Here is a 14,349-nt window from a genome sequence, read left to right as displayed (position 1 = left end):
TGGCCACACATGTATACACAGCTGTAGGCACACACACTTTTTTTTATAGTAATATCCAGTGTTGTATTTATATGCTCATAAATTTACAAGATGGGAAGTCTCCAAAATGGAGAGTATCCCAAAGATCAGAAACATAAAAAGAAAAGCTCTATGCAAGAAGCATCTATATCACCCTCATGGCAGGCATCATATAAGGATTGCCGCAATGAGGCTCGGAAAGATTCATATGACTTGTGAATCTGCCGACCCAAGTATGCCAAATTATGCTCACTCCAGATTGTCCAAAGAGCCCAATATCTCACCCAAGAGAGGAATAGTGAGTATTGAGACAAGGACCTCATAAGTCTGCCAAATAGCCAAAAATGTTTCCCAAATCTGTGACTCGGGAAACGGAGCCGAAGATGATTTGAAATTCTCCCGAGGAGGTTCCTAGAACACGGGCAGTGCCAAAGCAAATGAGGGACAGTCTCTGAAGGAGCCTGACATCTTAAACATGTGGATGGTGCAATGCGACATTTGGCAAGTGTGACTCCCACTGACAATGTGCCTGTCACGCATCTCCAAAGAAAAAGTCTTTGTTTCAAAGGCATTTTACACTTCCATAATATCCGGAGATTCTTCCGCCACCATGAGAGGGGCTTCCTGATATGCCACGGAGTATTAGCATATTGCTGAATCCATGGAGCAGGCTGAAGAAGCCTATAGGCTTTGATGGAGGTCAAGGCAGGCAGAGGAACATGATGAGAGCATGTAGCAGAGGTTACAATTGCCAATCCATAAGCCTGTTTGTGTCAGCCACAGGGGGAACAGGTAGAAAAGGATGTAACAAATCAGCAATTTTCCTCCATATCGACCTATGGTGCATTCCCAATGCATAGGAAGCAGTGGCCTGAGGAAAAGATAAGACATAGCCCTGATTATCTACCACATCATGTATATATCTAATTCCCAATTTCATGAGATTGTATGCCCGAACAGGTTTCTGTAAAGCGAGTGGAATGTCAAAGATGGCACTCGAATGAATACGTTCTTTCCTCATTGAGTTTGTCCCCGAGCAATTATCAGGAGCCCATTTGACCCTAGAAAGTACTTGTTTCCAGTCAAGTATCAGAGCAGTAGAGAAAGGACAGCGAGGTATCTTCCCTACAAATCTCCCAATGACAACCTCCCAATGATCAGTAGTCCAATGACCATAAGTAGAAGTCCTCATGTTGACACACATGGATGCTATCATACAAGTCCATGGCTGTTGTTGGCGGAAAAAAGTATGGAGCATAGTTGCCTTCCTTGCAAGTACATGATATCTTATATTGAGGATATTAAGTCCACCATGCATCCTAGGAGAGCACACCATTTCCATCTTCATCAGTCTCAATGCTTTCACAGCAGTTTTTGTCCTCCATAACATCTCCATAGCTTGAGACATAAAGGATGAAATATCTCTGGAGGACCAATGCAGCAAAGGCAAAAAGAACTTTTATAGGACATTACAATGGAATGTACTATTTTGAGCCTGACATGAAGTGGCCAAGTAGAAATTTTCGAGTATTCCAGTTTATGTTGAAGTCTTTGGAAGATCCATTTTAACTGCTGCTTCCTGGTGATATGCCATCCTATAGGATATCCCAAATGTCCGACTACATCTTTGGAATGCACCACCTGACTTGGCCAAAGAATAAAATGCCAATCACATTGTTTTAGGGGAAGCAATTTAGATTTGTCAAAATTGACATGCAATCCTGCTGCTAATCCATACAATGATAGAGTGGTCATAAGCATGTGAACTTCCCGGGGAGAATTCTATGGCATAAAGAAGGAATCATCAGCATATGCTTGTGCCAAAAAAGATGCAGCCCCAGGGATTTTAAGACCAGTCATCTGTCCTGTGTTTGTAAGATGATCAAGATACATTAAGAGGGGATGGGTCTCAATGGCATAGAAGAGAGCACTAAGAGGGCAGCCCTGTCTAAATGATCTACCCAATGTCCATGACCGAGATAGATGACCCCTGATTTGAGATTTGAACAGTGTCAAATGCCTTAGCAATATCTACCTGCAATATGAGCACATCTTGATGCGAGTACTTAGTATATTCAATTGCAGTCAATGCATTGGAGATATTGTCATGGATTTGTCTTCGCGGCACAAACCCATACTGATGAGAATGAAGGCCCGCATTCAGTATCCCGTGAAGCCTATACACAATCATTTTGGCAATGAGTTTGTAAACTACAGGCATCAAAGTAATAGGCCTCCAATTTGACATATGGTCACACAGATGTTTTTTGGACACAAGTTTGACTATGCCATGCTTCCAAGAGTGCGGTAACCGATTTTCTTGCCAGGCAACATTGATCATTTGCAAGAGGACATCTTTCAAATCATCCCAAAAAGAAATATAAAATTCCACCATAAGGCCATCCCAGCTAGGGGACTTGTATTTGCTGAGGTGGAACAATGGATTATCAAGTTCTGTATCAGTAAAAGGTCTCTCCAAGGTAAGAGCATCATCCATTTCCACTATTTCAGAAACATATTGGAGGAATTCAGTCCTCGCATCAGTCATTTGATTTGATGGGGAACCAGGAGCAGAGAACAATTTCTGGAAATAATTTTGGCATTCATCTTGGAGATCAGAGAAAGAGTGCGTCCAAGAGCCATCTAGCTTCCTTACCCTTAGACATGAGTTTTTCTTTCGAGTAGCATGCAGTCCCTGGAAAAAGGCTTTTGATGAGCAGCCCTTATCCATGAGGGGCTTCATTTGAGTCATGGATTCTTTTTTTTTTTGCAAAGAAAAGATTAATTATGAAAGAAACTCCAAGAGCAAAGCTTATCGTAGAAGAACACAATGCAAAACATGAGAAAACAAACAGTCTAATAGGGCAAAATCAAGCTCTTAAAAGTGAGCTAGAAAAAATCCAAGGTTGAGGTTGAATGTGCCACCTCAACCATGCGGAGGACTTCGAGAAGAATGGGGAGCCACTCCTCTCCCTGAGGAAAACAGTCCTCTTGGTAGAGGCTGTGAGAACTGCAGCAGGACTGAACAGAAATGGAAAGAGAGAGAAAACCACACACAAACTGAACTGGAAAGGAGAGAAAGAGACGAGAGAGACTACAGGGGTTTTCAACTGCTGGGGAAAACCCCTGCTGATATAGGCACAATTGGTGCGCCAAGAGATGAACAAACAAGTGAGGCAGGGGGACCTATATATAGGCAGCCAACCCCTAGTCGGCTGGTACATGTGCCGACAGTCCTAGGTGGGCCGACGCCTGCCCCAGGTGGACCGACTTCTCCTGCCCCATATAGGTGTTAGAGGTCAGCCTTGCTTGTGGTCATGCCCATCCAGTGAGGGAGGGTACCGTAGAGAGTGAGGGTCTGTGTTGTGGGTGTGCCCGCCCCCCGTGAGAGTAGGTTAGTGTGGCTGTCCAGCTCGATGGAGGTTCCCAAGTGGGGTACGGAGGTGTGTGGGCAGGTATGTCCTCTAGGGATGCCCTTTAGGCACCTCTTAGAGCCCCATTTATGGGCTGTGGAGCAGAGGGTGGGCCAACCTGCACTTGCTGGCTTCCGCCCTCCATGGGCTGGGGGCTTGAGGCCTATATATAGGGCAGTGTGCAGTCCTGTAGGTGGGTCGGCCCACATACTGCATGGGGTCGGCCCCCTATAGGCAGCTGGTCAGTGCCCTACTAGGCTGGCCGACCAGGGGAGGCTGGGCTATATATATGCATCACCCCTCCCATCATTTGGCAGTTCAGTTCACTGCTTCGTGGAGCAGCATAGCCAGCCCTGTTGAGCAGCTCTAGGGCAGGGTAGTGGAGCCGTTCATCCACTCCCTTGTGCTCCAGCTGTCGTGGTTGTTGAGCTGTCTGGTTGAGCTCTCAAGCAGCCTGTTTGTTCCGAGGTTTTCCCCCAATTGTAGCAGGGTTTTCTCCAGAGATCACTTGCAGTTCTCTTGTGCCTCTCTCTCCTTTCTCTCCTTCTCAGTGTTGTGTGCGTGTGAGGTGTGCTCTCTCTCTTCTTCAGGAGAATAGTTCGAATGGTAGAACAATGGTCTTCAAAACCAAAGGTTAAGGGTTCTCTCTCTTCCGTTCATTTCCGCTGCACTTCTCACATGGTATTAGAGCCACGGTTGGCTTGATACCCGAAGAGCGGAGGGAGTGTTGAGCCAGCACACAGAGAGGATGATTAGGGTGCTTTTCGGAGGTGTCTTTGAGGAGGAGCGTGTGAGAGGAGTGGACTGTTCGGGTGTCTAGCAAAGGGTGACTTTGAAGGACGTTTTCAGATCAGAGAGGAGGTGTTCCCGAGGGACGGATAGCAAAGTGTGTAGGTACATTGGGCTGTCAGCCCCTTCATCCTCTTCCCCAGCCCTCTCCTTTTTTCAACCCTCTGTCCCATCCATCTTCTCTTTTAGTGCAGCTTCCTCTTCACTCCGACATGGCAACTCTGTCTGAGATGGCAGAGAACAAGACTAGAATTCTAGTGTTGCCCACGTTCCCGGTTGATCGGTAGTTGGATCGGCTCAATTACAGCATTTGGCAGGTGATGATAGAGTCTGTGTTACAGTCATACGACCTGGCATATTTCATCTTGATAGGTGTTGCCCGACCAGATTCCCTGGCGAAGGACCTTGGCATCCTGGAGCAGAAGGAGGCCGAGACCCTATCTCAGCTCTGGGACCGTGTCAATGCTAGGGTAAGATCATTTATATTTCTTAACTGTTCTCCTTAGGTGATTAATCCTACGAAGCACGTGACAGTGGCCCAGAGTATATGGGAGCATTTGGCGTCCATGTATAATCGCACCTCTCCCATGAAGAGGGTTTCACTAGAGGTCTAGATGCGGTTGTTGGATCCCAAGGAGTCTTCATTGATGCGGGACCACATCAACAAGTTACAGGAACTTCAGCAAGAGATCTTCCAAGTAGGGAAGCAGATTTCATCCGAGGACATGGCCATAACTTTACTATCCTAGTTATCGTCTCTGTACGGGGCCTTTTATTCATCCTTGATCACCAGTGGAAGGGTGAATGAGTTGACCTGGGAGGAACTGGTCCCCATGGTGCTTGACTAGGAGGAGCGCTTCGTCGATTGTACCAATGACAATCAGCCTGAGGCTTTGACAGTTAATCAAAAAGGCAGAAAGCAGACGACAACTGAGGAACGAGAAGCTCTCAAGGCATCTCATACATGTAACCGATGTGGCGAGAAAGGTCTTTATTGGCGTCAGTATCCTCAACGGAACATTGAGGGGTCTAGTAACCAATTGGCCAATAGTGTTACTGCTGCAACGACGTATACTCCAGCCTTCTCGTAGCATTTGATAGGCGTTGCCAGTAGGCTTTCCGGATCCAGATGGAGGATTGCTTGCTTGTTTGTGGCAGTAGGTTCTGCTGATGAGGTGCACCGAGCAGGGAGTCATTTATTGAGGCAAGCTTTCAGGTAGATCTCGAGCCACGAGGAGTTGTCCCCACTGACTCAGGTGGTAGTATGTTCCCAGTTTGTATTTTGTTTGGACGTTATGACATGGCAGATCCAGAGGGGGTCTCCTAGTGTTCTGCTGCAGCAGGAGCCCATGCAGGGAAGCAGACCTTGCACCGGTGGCATATTAGTCAGATTATTGTTCCAATACCTTCTGTTGGAGTCATGTACCAGTACCAGCAGTTGGATTGTTGTACCAGATGACATAGTGTATCATTACCAAACTAGAGGAGTGTACTTGGCACTTGTGGCCTGGGAGCTACAGTTCCAGGTTTCAAGTGATCGTGCTGAGGCGGTTCATGCCAAGAGGGGGCTTCTTCGACAGTCCCTGTGGCGGTCTTCAGCGGTGGAGTATTACACGATGGATTCCTCCAGTTGTTCTAGTGGCACACCCAGCTCCCTGGCGTTTCTGTTCCATCTAGGAGCTGAGAGGGGGTGTTAGAGGCCAACATCTCCAAGTGTCACCTAGAGAGAGAGGGCCTTGCTTGTGGGTGTGCCCGCCTAGTGAGTGAGGGTAGCGTAGAGAGTGAGAGCTTGTGTTGTGGGTGTGCCCCCCCCTCCCCCCCCGTGAGAGTAGGTTTGGAGGTTCCCAAGTGGGGTACGGAGGTGTGTGGGCAGGTATGTTCTCTAGGGCTGCCGTTTAGGCACCTCTTAGAGCCCCATTTATGGGCTGTGGAGCAGAGGGTGGGCTGACTTGCAGGTCGGCCACCTTGCTGGCTTCAGCCCTCCATGGGCTGGGCTATATATAGGGCAGTCTGCAGCCCTGTAGGTGGGTCGGCCCATAGACTGCATGGAGTCGTCCCCCCTATAGGCAGCTAGTCGGTGCCCTACTAGGCTGGCCGACCCAGGGGAGGCTGGGCTATATATATGCCTCCCTCCTCCCATCATTCGGCAGTTCAGTTCACTTCTTTGTGGAGCAGCATAGCCATCCCTGTTGAGCAGCTCTAGGGCAGAGTAGTGGAGCAGTAGCCTTTCGGACATCGCAAGGGCTCCACTCCCTTGTGCTCCAGTTATCGTGGTTGTTGAGAAGTCTGGTTGAGATCTCAAGCAGCCTGTTTGTTTTGAGGTTTTCCCCCTGTTGTAGCAGGGTTTTCTCCAAATATCACTTGCAGTTCTCTTGCCTTTCTCTCCTTCTCAGTGTTGTGTGTGCGTGAGGCTCTCTCTCTCTCTCTCTTCCGTTCATCTCCGCTGCACTTCTCACAATAGGGGCTGCCACAAAGCCCTATAAAGGGCTGTAGCCCTGCCTCTAGGGCCGACTGCCCTGCTGCAAGGGACCGACCCCCTTGTGCCCGATACAAGGGCTGTTGCACAGCCAAATAGGGGCTGACCCCCCTGCCTAGAGGCCAACCAGCAGGCCTAGGTGGCCGACCAGCAGGTCGGCCCACCTCAGCCTATAAGAGGTCTCCAAGGACGGGTCTCTAGCTCCATGGGTGGCCACGCAGGCCCCCGCACCTGGCCAGCACAATGCGCCTCAAGAGGAGCTGCCCTGTGGCAACCAACAAGCCCAGATGGACTGCTAGGTGGGGCCACCACAACGTGCAGGTCTGCCCTCTACTCTACCCTCACTGGGGGTGGGTACACCCACCACAAGGCCCTCACTCATGACCTAACCTAACCTGTAACATCAGGAGATGCTGACCTACAACACCTCTCTCAGCTCCTGGATGGAACATGATATCTAGCGTGCCACTGGAACAACAAGAGGAATCTGTCGTGTGATGCTCCGTCGCTGAAGACCACGACAAGTACTATATTGAAGAAGCCCCCTCTTAGCACGAACCATCTCAGATGATCATTGGAAACCTAGGACTTATGCTCATGGGCTACAGGTGCTAGGCATACTCCTCTGATCTGGTATTGGTACAATAATTTAGCTGGTACAATAATCCAACTGGTACAACCATTGGTACAAGGTCTGCTTCCTTGCATGGGCTCCTGTATCTCAGAGCTATACAGCCCCCTCTCTCAGCCTTTGTGCTCTAGAAATAATGGGCAGATAACAGCTCACAAGGATCAATGTGTTGTGTCTGGATTCCCACACTGGCAATCATCTGAACCATCTGGATCTCCAACAGCTCATCAGACAACAGCTGCAGCAGAACACAAGGAAACCCCTCTGGATCTGCCACGTCATGCCGTCCAAACAAATACACACTGGTAAACATACTTCCACTTGAGTCAGGGGGAACAACTCCTTGTGGCTCAAGGTCCTGCCTGAAAGCCTGCCTCGTAAAGACTCCTTCACTACTGCACCTGTCTGGCAGGTTCCGCTGCCACCACAAACAAGCAAGCAATCCTTCATCTGGAACCAAAAAGCCTGCTGGTAGCGTGTCCTGCCGCGTGCTACTAAGAAGGCTGGAACAATTGACATGACGCCCGCTGAACCTTCCCTCTGCTTACTAGTCCCCTCACTGATCCTCTGAGGACACTGTCGCCAATAATGGCCACACTAGTTACATGTACACGAGGCCTTTAATGCTTCCCTTTCCTCAGTTGTCAAGTCCTTCCTTCCCTTCTGCTCAGCTAACGAAGCCTCTGAGTGAATGTCATAGGTACGATCCACAAATCTCTCCTCTTGGTTGAGCACCATCGTGACCAAGTCCTCCCAGGTCAACGTATTCATCCTTCCACAGGTTATCAAGGAAGAATAGAATGCAGAGTACCGAGAAGCTAGGTGGGACAGCAACATGATGGCCATGTCCTCGGATGATATCTGCTTCCCCGTCTGGAGAATCTCTTGTTGAAATTCGTGTAACTTATCGATGAAGACCTCATGGGATCCAACAATCTCATCTGGACTTCCAAAGAGACCCTTTTCATGGGAGAGGTTCGATTGTACAAGGACACCAAATGCTCCCAGATACTTTGGTCGACTGTCATATGCTTCACGTGATTAATCACCTGTGGAGTATAGTTTATGAATATGAACGACGTAACCTTCTCATTGACACGATCCCACAGCTGAGACAGGTTCTTGGCCGCCTCCTACATCAGGATCCCTAGGTTAGACGCAAGGGGATCAAGCATGTCAACTCCCACTAATAGGAGGTTTGCCAAATATATGATTGTAGCATGGACTCCATCATGGCCCGCCAGACACCATAATTGAGGCCATCCAATTGAGCACCAGCTGATATAGGCAAAACTGGTGCTCCAAGAGATAAACAAACAATTGAGGAAGGAGGGGGCATCCACCCTCCCTAGTCGGCTTGTACATGTGGGCCGACCCACCACCTCTAGGGCTGATTGCCCTGCTGCAAGGGGCTGACGCCCTCTTGCCCTGTACAAGGACTGCTGGACAACCAATAGGGGCTGACCCCCCTGCCTAGAGGCCCATCAATAGCTCTAGGTCTATAAGAGGCTTCCAAGGGACGGCAGCTCCACGGGTGGCCACGTATGCCCCCACACCTGGCCAACACAATGCGCGTCAAGATGGACTACCTTGGTGACAACCAAAAGGCCTAGATGGACCCTCAAGTGGGGCCACCATAATGGGCAGATCTACCCTCTACTCTTCCCACAACAAGGCCCTCACTCATGATCTAACCTAGCCATGTGACATCAAGAGATGCCGACCTTTGACAGAGGCTACCCAGGAAGACCCCTGCTTGCTCCCCAAAATGGCCACCAAGGTGTGTACAATATTTGTCTAAATACTGGCGAATGTGTGTGCGGGGTGGACCTAGGAACCATCCAAGGCCTCTGTGCATCTGGATCTCCAAATATGCCATGCTCATATGCTCACGAGAATCTCAAATGAAGTATCCACAAAGGCATGTGCAGGTCTATGAGGAGAACGTCATCAAGAGAGCATGACTCAACCAAGTGTTGTTAAACAAAGAGAGCCTAAGAAGAGTCATGTCTCTCATAAAACACTTGAGGCGAGAAAGTGAAGCCAAGCCACTGAGCCCCAGGTCATGAAGAGAGGAGAAGGAATAACGGTGCTCAATAGGGTAGCAATCCCTTTCGAGATGGTCCTCGCTTGTTCATAGTCCCATACGCAATGCCAAATAGATTTTTCAGTTGAAAGGCAATGAATACAAGTAGAGTCTGCCCGAACATGGACCTCCTGTGGTTCACTTCAATCCCTCCTTGAATAAAAAGCCAAAAGAAAAGAGTGACTTTTCCATTCTTGGGGGATTTCTAGAGCCTCTTCCAAAAGGAATTTTGCAAGTTAGCAGAAATTTGAGAATTCTCCCAATGAGGAGCTCTGTGGCCTTCTAGCCTTTAAGGCTGACTTGAAACTTCTTGGCATTATTGACTGTGTAGTGAAAGACGGGGAGGCTTTTCTCTCGGTGCTCTGCATCAATCCATTCCTACTCCTCGGGGTCCCACTGCAAATACTCTATGGGGACACCTCCATAGAGCCAAATCCTTTATAAACCAAGGGAATGTTATCTGCGTTAGGGCAAAGTACTGCTACACATGACCTACAATCCTGACAGGCTGAAATGCAATATGCATAAGGATATTATACGTAGACTTGGACAACCTGCCCCTAGAATGAACATCAAAGAGCAAGGCATCCTCGTCTTATCCTCGTAGTCCTATGACCTGAAGTGGGATCCTTGATCTCTAAAAGGCCCCAAGCCAAGTAGACCGAAGGTGAGGCATTACTCTAAGGGTGACTTACTAATTGGAGTCTATGATCAGCTAGAAGGTTTTTTGAAATCCTTCCAAGAACTCGCATAGGAAGTGAGACCTCTCTCCCATCTAGACCACTGCGTATAATAAGAAGTACCAATGGTCTGCCATAATCATCAAGTATGCTATCATTCCACATGACGTAGTGCCTAGCAATCTTTTCTCAAGAGGAAGGGAGAACTCTCCAAAGTGTACTTTTGAAGCTGACCCAAGCTTTTAGGATAGCAGTCACTAAAGGGGAGGAGGGAGCCTTGAAATAGGCTGAGGTAAAGATCCACCTAGTACTCTCCATCCAATCTCCATCCGTGGAAGGAGAACAAGACTGTATGCATCGAATGAAAAATCCTTCCAAGGTTCTTGTCCTAACAAAAGACCTCTGATGACCACCTTGCATAATAAGGCTTTGCTCTACGAGTCTGGATCTATTATATTGAGGCCTCCTTCCCGCGTGGGGACTTGGGAAGATCAAGGTCTCCCAAGCCACTGTGGCTCTGGTGTTTGCCGAACCATCTAGTCCGCTCTAAAGAAAATTCCTTATCTGTCTTTTGAGTTGCGTGATGAAATCCTTAGAATGGCACCAACAAGAGCAAACAAACCATGCTGTGGCCAGCAATACTTGTTGATGACCACTAACCTAGATCCAAGGTCAAGTTTGGCTGAACTTCGAAAGGGGTTTTCTCTTGATACTCTCCAACATAGGGGCAAATTGTTGTGAAGGAGAGATGCCCATGCCGACCTGGCAGCCCAAGTATCTGATAGAAATACCCTTCTATCCAAGTAAAACTGAAATCAGCCCTGTCCTTGTCTTAGTCCAAAAGTCATTGGATTTATTTCAATCATTATGTGCACCTAGTGCAAAGCAAAATAAATCCAAGGCTGCTCTAAAAGAAGTGAGATTCTGCGGAGTGGCACAAAAAAAAAGCCTGTATCATCAGCCAGCTCACTATCCAAGAGCTCCCCATCTTGTGAAGTCTCAGCCCAATAATGTCTGCGTGAGATCTCACAAATGTGCTTATTGCTTCAGCCACAAATGAATATAAGAAGGGGGCAAGAGGGCATCCCTGGCGAACTGATCTAGAAGTCTGAAACCTCTCTCCCCTATTGCCTTTGATAAGCACCTGGCGGTGGGCTGATCTACACAAAGAGGAAAGTGCTATGATCCAAGCATCTGAAAATCCAAAGCGTATATGGGTACCGCAAAAAAAAAACCAATCTACTTTGTCATAAGCTTTCTCGAAATATAGGAGTAGAATTGTAAGCGCTGGCTGTTCAGTATAGCCCAATGTGAAGCCTCCCAAAAAGATAAGGTTTTCTAAAATGCTTCCAATTGCAAGGCGCTGCTCTTCTGTATAGCTCAATGTGAAGCTTCCAAAAAAGATAAGATATGATAAAGTGCTTCCACCATGCACCGAGCCCGTTTGTGTATCTTGAATGAGATATGAAAGAATGGGTTGCAAATAGCTTTGGCCAAAATCTTATAAAAGGTTCCCAAAAGAGTGATGATGCCCACATTGGAAAATCAAGTTTCTACAACCTTCCTTTAGGATAAGATGAATGAAACCTTCTATAATTGACTCATGCATAGTGCTAGAATCCCAAATGCCCTGTAGGGCTGAGGTAACATGGTCCCTAATCATGTCCAAAAAGCACTAAAAAAACCTATCTAGATCCGGGCATTTGCCCTTGTGAAGGCGAGAAGTGCAGTCCTAAATTTCGGATTGGTGACATGTGCATCAAGTGAGACTTTCATGTCTGGTTTCACTAGTGCTGGAATACCCTACCAAACCTGTTTGGCATGATCTCTGGCAGGTGTTGCAAGATCTACTGAGAGAAGGGAGGCATAAAAATGTGTACATCTCTGACTTGGGTAGGACAAGTGAAACTGGACCTAAAACCCTAAAACGAATCTGTATTCAGCTTTGAAAACCTAAACACGAATCACTGCTGGTAGAAACGCAGCCTGGATCTTCGATTTGCAGGAGATAATAACCAAGGTAGATTTCGGATTTCATAGATAACAGGGAAAAACAACATCTAATAGCTTCATCTGACAAGGAGCAGCAACAGATTTCTTCTAGGACTGAGAGAGGGAGAGAAAGAACAGAGATTGCTACTTCCACGTAATATTTTTGCAATATTTCACAAGACTTCGCGATAGAAATTGAAGAACACAAACTGAAATGTGAAAATCAGAATTGCAGCACTTATCTCAAAGATTCTTCACGATAGAACAGAGGGAGAGAAGAAGGAGACGCAGCGCGCGCAACACTAGGGCCCAAAAATAAGGGCTGGATCCCCCCGAAGGTCTTTATTGCAATAGAATAATACTTTGTACAGCTGGCTCTGAAAAGAGCCTGAAGCTGAGTACAACTCTTGAATGAATCTGGGAGGCCTGGGGCCTTTCTTTTATAGACTAGGCCTAGCAAAAAGCTAGGGCCTGCTTTCTAAACGCTACTTTTACATAAAAGCCAAACATTTGATTTGCCAAATTTCGATAGTTAAACGACTCAAAGGACCATCAAAACCGCTGAATTGAACTACAGGCTTCTTCAAATGGTTTAAAAAGTTATTGGGACTCCATCGCAGGTGTCATGCTACGGTTGTGTGAGAAGTGCAGCGGAACGGGGGGGGGGGGAAATATATATATATATATATATAGAGAGAGAGAGAGAGAGAGAGAGAGAGAGAGAGCAAACCTCACACAAACAAAACTGAGAAGGAGAGGAAGAGACGAGATGAAACTATGCAGAAAACCTCTGTTGTACAAGGCACAACCGGTGCTCCAAGAGATGCTCTAAAAATGTGGGGAGAGGCCTATATATACTCCCAGTCGGCTCGTCTGTGGGGGTCCTCCTTCTAAAGAGGCGCCCCCTTGTCCATGCTTTTAGGCCTCGTGGGACGTGCTTTTTTGTGCTTTTCTCCCCACTCTCGGGTCCTTTTTGCACTCTCTTAGGTCCTACACATTGCACAAACAAGTTCCAACACTTTAACCCATTAGAGGTTAGCAAAATGCATGCATTCCTAGTTCTTGGACTAATCCTAGTCCCTCGTGGGCGTCCCCATAGGTCTTTGCTACTAATTGCAAAGCAAAAGTAAAACAAAGCTTATTCTAGTCAACCAAAGTCAACTTTCATGACCATCGTCAATGCAATAAAGATTCCTCTTCATGTCTTGGGAGAAGTACCAATTCAGTGACAACAAGAAACTAGATAGGGGTCCGAAACCGTCCATAAAGAGACAATGGTAGCGACCTCACATCTCATAGTATACAGGGCACCTGAAAGTGAAACACTCCTTCGACTCAATCTCCTGCTAATCACATAAAATGCAGATGCAACTCTTTCTGGGTATGCCCTTCGCCTGTCCACTCTCACATAAAGGATAGGACATCTCTAATGTTAATGAGGCACACTTCTCCCACCATGGTTGATCCTTGGTGTAAGTCTATATGAAAATAGGAGTAAAGTAGTACTCAACTCTTGAATAGAACTAAACCTAGATGAACCTAGTTTCCATGGCACAACATAAATAGTAGATGAAAATTCTATTACATAATTGATAAACAATACAACATATGGAAAATTCTCAAAACTAATCCATAGAGATGTGAAAGTTTTACCCAGCCAACGCAATCAAGCCACTTGATGTTTTTTGGAAGAAGAAGACTTTAAGTCATGTGCAGACCAGCTTCCACCACCACTTGAACTGCTGCTTCCATTTCATGCATGTGGAGATCAGCTTCTGCAATGAAAGGGACAAGGGGCAGATAAGAGGAGGGAGAGATAGGAAGAGGGAGAAGGAGAGAGAAGTGCGGAAAGGGGGAAGAGGGAGAGGAAGAGAGAGATTGGGAGAGAAAGGAGAAGGAAAGAGAGAGAGATAGAGAGAGATTGGGGAGAGAAAGTGTAGGGAGCACGTAGGAGGAAGGAGGTGGGAGTAGATAGGATTAGAGGTCACATAAAAAAAGTACATAGTAGGGGGTGGATTGGGACTTATATAGTCCTTCCACCATTTCCATCTAAAGGACCTCTAACTTGGCCCTTTTCCCCCTTCATTACAGCTTCCATACAAGACGACATTAGGATTTGTTTGAAAAATGCCGTCAAAGTCAATAAAGCTGAGAAACACATTCTCTATCGTAGAGTATCTTTGAAGGGGGGGGGGTTGTGCCCAATTATTCCCTCGATGACGTGTACTGTAGTCATTTACTTAGCAAAGAAAACTTTGGCAAGC

General features: G+C 47.1%; 1 protein-coding gene across 3 annotated transcripts in view; it reads left to right on the top strand.

Moving 5' to 3' along the window:
• The window catches only part of LOC147885733 (selenoprotein O), a 55,643-nt gene that overhangs the window by 26,088 nt on the left and 15,206 nt on the right, over window positions 1-14,349 (top strand). The window lies entirely within an intron of this gene.

Source organism: Dipteris shenzhenensis, chromosome 25 (assembly GCF_047967505.1).
Source record: "Dipteris shenzhenensis isolate YYH24624 ecotype China chromosome 25, Dip_SZ_1.0, whole genome shotgun sequence".
In the NCBI taxonomy this organism is placed as follows: Eukaryota; Viridiplantae; Streptophyta; class Polypodiopsida; order Gleicheniales; family Dipteridaceae; genus Dipteris; species Dipteris shenzhenensis.
The sequence above is the reverse complement of the archived record's forward strand: the minus strand, read 5'-3'. Positions and strand labels throughout refer to the sequence as shown.